Here is a 6,856-nt window from a genome sequence, read left to right on the forward strand (position 1 = left end):
CATCCACTTTTCCATTTTTTTAAAAACATTTATACATTTATTTGAGATGTAGAGTTACAGAGAGAGAGAGAGAGAGAGAGAGAGAGAGGTCTTCCATCCACTGGTTCACTCCCCAAATGGTCGCAATGGCTGGAGCTGGGCTGATCCGAAGCCGAAGAAGTCAGGAGCTTCTTCCGGGTCTCCCACATGGGTACAGGAGCCCAAGGACTTGGGCCACCCTCCACAGCTTTCCCAGGCCATCAGCAGAGTGCTGGCTCAGAAGAGGAGCAGCCAGGATTTTAACTGGCACCTGTAGGGGATGCTGGTACTGCAGGCAATGGCTTAGCCCTCTACGCCACAGCACCAGCCCTTTGCCCCTCCCCACTTGACTGAAGAGAACATGAGTCTCAGAGAGAGCTGGCCACTTGCGCAAGGCCACACAGCTGACCTCAAATTTGAATTCAGCCCTGCTCAATCCACAGCTTGCTCCTCCTGGTGGCTGAGGGTGTAAACCGCAGCAGGTGCATGGCCAGTTTGTGTACCCTCGGGCAGCTCCAGACCAATTCCTCAGAGATGTCTTGGTGATACAACATGGAACAGCTCCCCTGTGCAGTGCACAACCACCTGCCCCTACTCACCAAATCCTTTTACTGTGCTAACATTTTGTTTCACTTGTTAAGGTGGTAGCAGCTCCATGCGAAAAATAAGCCACTGTATAGAAAGTGAACAGCGTTTCCTCCAATTCTACTTCCCTCAGTGTCACCGTGATATATGAATGGCTCTGGAGATTTTCTAAAAAAAGATGTATTTATTTATTTGAGAGGCAGAGCTACAGACAGAGGAGAGACAGACAGAGAGAAGTCTTCAATCCACTGGTTCGCTCTCCAAATGGCCGTAATGGCCAGAGCTGGGCTGATCTGAAGCCAGGAGTCAAGAGATTTTCCAGGTCTCCCATGTGGGTGCAGGGGCCCAAGAACTTGGGCCATCCTCTACCGCTTTCCCAGGCACATTAGCAGACAGCTGGATGGGAAGTGGAGCAGCCAGGACACAAACCAGCACCTAGAATGGGATGCTGGCACCACAGGTAGTGACTTTACCCTCTACAATAAAGTGCTGGTCCCTCTGTGAAGCTTCATAAGGCCCATTTTTCAGATGTGATGACTGAGGCTCAGAGGTTGATGGGCAGTGCTCGAGGCTGGTCACTCACGGAGAGCTGCACTTGCCCAGGGATGTCAGAGAAAGACTCCCCAGGGAGAAGCAACCACCTGCCATTTCTCCTGCCTCTATGCCAGGGGACATTCCAGAAGCCAGGTCTATGTGGTTGACAGCTGGGACATTTCTTGTTGAAGGAGAAACTCTGGGGGAGGCTGCAGGCTCCTCAGATGGAAATTTCTGGACAGAGACTTTCCCCTTAGGGTTGTCCAGAGTCCACTGCTTCCTTTCCCTCTGCCACCTGATCCAGGCACAGGAGCTCTGGGTGAGAAACTCGCCTTCCCCATGGCTGCAGGTTCTTGCTGGAGCTTGAGTCTTGGCTCACTGCCAGAGAATGTGCAACCTTGGCTGATGTCCTCCAAATCAAAACCATCCGATGGAAGCCAGTCCACATTCTGCTCCACACCCTGGCCCTCCCAAGGACAAGCCACACAGCTCTGTGCATCGCTGGTCTCAGCCTCACGTCAGACAGAAGAACGCACTTGCGTTGTCCCCACAGCTGGACGCCCCATCTTATGCACGCCCGTGGCAGCTACCTCCCTTCATCCATGTCTGTGGTGGAATGAGAAGGCCATGCCAAGGTGGCCACTGGCAAGCGAGTGTCAGTTACTCAGGAATGGCTTTGAAACCCACCTGGCAACGGAGCCTGCCTGGCAACAGGCTGTGATTGGTTGGGGCATAGACCGCCCCTTGACCAGATTTGCTGGTCTTGGCTATATAAGATGTTATTCCAACTGTAATAAACGAGTCTGAGGGCTGCTCGCCTCAAGCCTGCTTTCACCCGACTCCCGGGGTCTGTGTGTTGACTCCGCACCTCTTGCCCCCGCCACGCTGCTCCTCTCAGAAAGGAACCCACTGCAACATTGTTGAGAAATCAATGGCAATACATGTCTCTTCCCAACTTCTCACTTTTCCCTGGAATCCCTCCTTGGTACGCGATCTGAGTTAGGACTCTCCCCCAGGCCCATCACATATTACTGAGGTGTTGGATGGTTTGATCATCACTCATCTCTCCAGCTCTGTGAGAGTGAGCACAGTGCTCCCTGTTGAATCCCCAGCCCAACAGACATGCCAACAGCCCCAGGAGATACAGATACAGAGTTTTTTCCTTATTTTTTTAAAGATTTATTTATTTTTAGCCGGCGCCACGGCTCAATAGGCTAATCCTCCACCTTGCAGCACCGGCACACCGGGTTCTAGTCCCGGTCGGGGCACCGGATTCTGTCCCGGTTGCCCTTCTTCCAGGCCAGCTCTCTGCTGTGGCCCGGGAGTGCAGTGGAGGATGGCCCAAGTGCTTGGGCCCTGCACCCGCATGGGAGACCAGGGGAAGCACCTGGCTCCTGGCTTCGGATCAGCGCAGTGTGCCGGCCGCAGTGCGCTGGCCGCGGCGGCCATTGGAGGGTGAACCAACGGCGAAGGAAGACCTTTCTCTCTGTCTCTCTCTCTCACTGTCCACTCTGCCTGTCAAAAAAAAATTTATTTATTTTTATTTGAAAGTCAGAGTTACAGAGAGGCAGAGGGAGAGAAAGAGAGAGAGAGAGAGAGAGAGAGAGAGAGAGAGAGAGAGAGATTCCATCTGCTGGTTCACTCCCAAATGGCTGCAATGGCCAGAGCTGCGCCAATCTGAAGCCAGGAGCCAGAAGCTCCATCCGGGTCTCCCACGTGGGTACAGGGGCCCAAGGACTTGGGCCATCTTCTGCTGCTTTCCCAGGCCATAGCAGAGAGCTGGATCGGAAGTGGAGCAGCCGGGACTAGAACCGGCACCCACATGGGGTGCTGGCACTGCAGATGGCAGCTTTACCCACTACACCACAGCACCGGCCCCAACCTTATTTTATAACTGAATAAAGCTCTCAGTATCAGAGAAGTTAAAGGGCTCCTCTCCCAGCATCTTTGCAAAACTTGAACCCAGGGATCTGAAAGAAAAGCTTCTCCAACTAGACTGAGCACATACAAATCCCCCATGAGTCTATAAAGATGCAACTGTGCTTACATATTTCTGGGCAGGGGCATAAGTTACTGTACTTCTTCAAGTCCTCGAATGGTACCAAGCATAGAGATCTGTGAACCACACTTTGAGAACTTGAGCCTTAGTGCTCATGGCTGCAAACTTTGCTTTCTTCCCCAGACACTGCCAGGATGTGCCAATCTTTGCTGTCTGTCACGCTGTCCTAATTTGCCGTGGGGTTGGAGGAAATTGCTTTTCCCTTCTGGGTGTCCTGTTCCTCTTCTGCAAAACGGGCTCATGTGGTTGACGTGCAGGCTTGTGGAATGATTACACAACAATCGCAACAGCAAAACACCGAGTGCCATTTACAGAGCCCTGTTCCCCTGGTGAGGACCTCAGTTCTGCTCTGTGTCCAGAGGTGCTGCCTTTGGAAACTGATTAGTGTCAGGTGAGTTCACCAGCTCGGGGCCCTCACGCCTCTCCAGATGAAAACCTGTGTCTTTATCAGAAGAGGGAAAAAGACCAGAACACACACACACACACACACAATCTGTCTCTCACATGAGATACTCTGTGCCTTCATGAATTCTTCCAGCAGGAAGACCACAACCAGGTGTGGATCAGAGCCATCAGCCTAAATAAGTCTCTTTTTCCTTTGCAGCTTACCAGTCTGTTCTCTTGTGGTCTCAGCGACAGGAAGCTGACTGAGGCAGTTGGTCCACGTGGGCGGTGGCCAGTCTTCCTGCTCTAATCTGCTTGTCCATCCCTGGCACATAGTAGATTCCCATGGAGCTCAGCTTTTTCAGCCACAGGGGGCTCTTTCTTCTTTGTCTCCAGGAACCTGCCTGATTTATCAATCTCTGTGCCCCATCCCTTGACCCCTGACATGGACAGCCCTGCCAGCAGGCAGATTCTGTCTCCATGGAAGGGAAGGAGACTCTGGACTGTGGGCACCGTCCCGCTGAGGGTCTTGGACGTGCTGCCTAAATCCCATGGCTGACTGGGCCATGAGATTGTAGTGAGATGGTAGTGAGAGCAGAGGGGGTTTTGGGTCTCCTGAACATCCTACCTGTATCAGGAGTGCTTTTCCCCACCCTCCTGCTCAGCAGCTCTGCTAGAAGACCCATCTTTCGAGACATGCCTCCCCACACACTGGGAAATTCTGGAAGGACCCAGGGAGCACTGGTTATGCTGGGTGGGGCATCCTGGGTGTGGGAGGACTCCAGGGCCTCTACATGTTTCATCATCCACGTCTCTGGATGAACAGAGCATCGTCTCCAGTGAGTGGGGGTGAAGAGTGAGGCAGAGGACAAGGGCGTGGGGGTGAGGGTCTGACGGACTGGGGCTCCTTTGAGCTCTGCATCTGGGACTTGCGGTTTGCCCTCCTCTGAGCCTCAGTTTGCTGCTCCATTTGTCTTCTGGGTGACGTCACTTGTGTCTCGCCACCTGAGCCCCAGAGCTCTGGCTCAGAGGGTTGAGGGCAGGGTGTTGGGAAGCCTTGGGAAACATGATGGCCATGAGCACCTGGCCAAAAGCAGACTCATTTTATGGAGAGCGCCTGGCACACAGTAGGTGCATTTTAGGTAGAGCATGCTGCACACAGTCAGTTCGCTTTACAAAGAGCAGGCAGCAAAGCCGGCGCCGTGGCTCACTAGGCTAATCCTCCGCCTTGCGGCGCCAGCACACCGGGTTCTAGTCCCGGTCGGGGCACCCATCCTGTCCCGGTTGCCCCTCTTCCAGGCCAGCTCTCTGCTGTGGCCCGGGAGTGCAGTGGAGGATGGACCAAGTGCTTGGGCCCTGCACCCCATGGGAGACCAGGAGAAGCACCTGGCTCCTGCCATCGGATCAGCGCGTTGCGCCGGCCGCAGCGCGCCTACCGCAGCAGCCATTGGAGGGTGAACCAACGGCAAAAGGAAGACCTTGCTCTCTGTCTCTCTCTCACTGTCCACTCTGCCTGTCAAAAAAAAAAAAAAAAGTTTTGCCGGCACCGTGGCTTAACAGGCTAATCCTCCGCCTTGCGGCGCCGGCACACTGGGTTCTAGTCCCAGTTGGGGCGCCGGATTCTATCCTGGTTGCCCCTCTTCCAGGCCAGCTCTCTGCTATGGCCCGGGAAGGCAGTGGAGGATGGCCCAAGTGCTTGGGCCCTGCACCCGCATGGGAGACCAGGAGCAGCGCCTGGCTCCTGGCTTTGGATCAGCGAGATGCACTGGCCACAGCGGCCATTGGAGGGTGAACCAACGGCAAAAAGGAAGACCTTTCTCTCTGTCTCTCTCTCACTATCCACTCTGCCTGTAAAAAAATAAAAATAAAAAAAAAAATAAAAAACAAAGAGCAGGCAGCAGAGAGCAGTCATGATTCATGTAGAGGATCAGGCACACACTACAGAGGATTGATGCAGAGGACTAGAAGCACAGCAAACAGGACTTAAACAGAGCACACAGTAGGTCCATTTTATGTCAAACACCTGATATCTAGTAGGCATGCTTTGTGTAGTGTGTCTGAAACACCATAGACACAATCTATAAAGTACTGGAAGCACACAATAGGCACACTTTATGAAGATCAGCACATAGTATATGACACTCAGCACATAGTAGGCACACTGTGTGGAGAGTACCAAGCACACAGTAGACACAATGTACAAAGATCTTGAAGCAAATGATAGGAGGTTTATGTAGAGCAGTTAGCACATAGTAGGCACACTGTATGGAGAGTTCCAAACACAGTATGCACAGTTTATGAAGATCTTGCAGCACACAGTAGGAATCTTTTGTAGAGCAGTTAGCACATAGTAGGTGCACTGTATGGAGAGTTACAAGCACACAGTAGACACACTTTGTGGAGAACACCTGACACATAGTAGACGTGCTTTGTATAGTGCATCTGAGACACCATAGACACAAGCTATAAAGTACTGGCAACACACAGTAGGCACACTTTAAGAAGACCAGGCAGCACATGGCGTGCACACATTATATAAGACACTCAGCACATAGTAGGCACACTGTGTGGAGAGTACCAAGCACACAGTAGGAACAATGTATTAGCATCTTGCAGCACACAGTAGGTGTACTTTATGTAGAGTGCTCTGCACTCTGTAGGTACTTCATGGAAAGTACCCAGCACATGAGAGGCAAAATTATTGAGTAGAACCTAGTACACAGTAGTCACCCTTTATGGTGAGTACCAAGCACACAGTAGGCACACTTTATATAGAAGACTCAGCATATGGTAAGCACAATTTATGGAGGGTACCCAGCCTACTTTACAGAGAATACTCAGTGCACAGTAGGAACACATTCTGGAGAGTATTCAGCACACAGTAGGCATCTTTCATGGAGAGCAGCCAGCATAGAGTAGGCCCACTTTATGCAGAGCCTTCAGCACAAAGTAGGCCCACTTTATGGCACCTAGCCAGCACACAGTAGGTACACTTTATAGATAGCACTCAGTACTCAGGCACACTGGATGAAGAGGCAACACATAGTAGGTTCACATTATTCAGAGCCCTCAGCACACAGTAGGCCCACACTATGGTATCTAGCCAACACACAGTAGGTACATGTTATGAATAGCACTCAGTACTCAGGCACACTGGATGAAGAGGCAGCACACAGTAGGCTCACGTTATGAAGCACACTCAGCACACAGTAGGCCCACTTTATGGGGAGCCCCCAGCATGCAGTGACAGGGCATCCCCTGCAGTCTGTTGCACAG

The sequence above is a fragment of the Lepus europaeus genome, chromosome 20 (genome assembly GCF_033115175.1).
Source record: "Lepus europaeus isolate LE1 chromosome 20, mLepTim1.pri, whole genome shotgun sequence".
Lineage (NCBI taxonomy): Eukaryota > Metazoa > Chordata > Mammalia > Lagomorpha > Leporidae > Lepus > Lepus europaeus.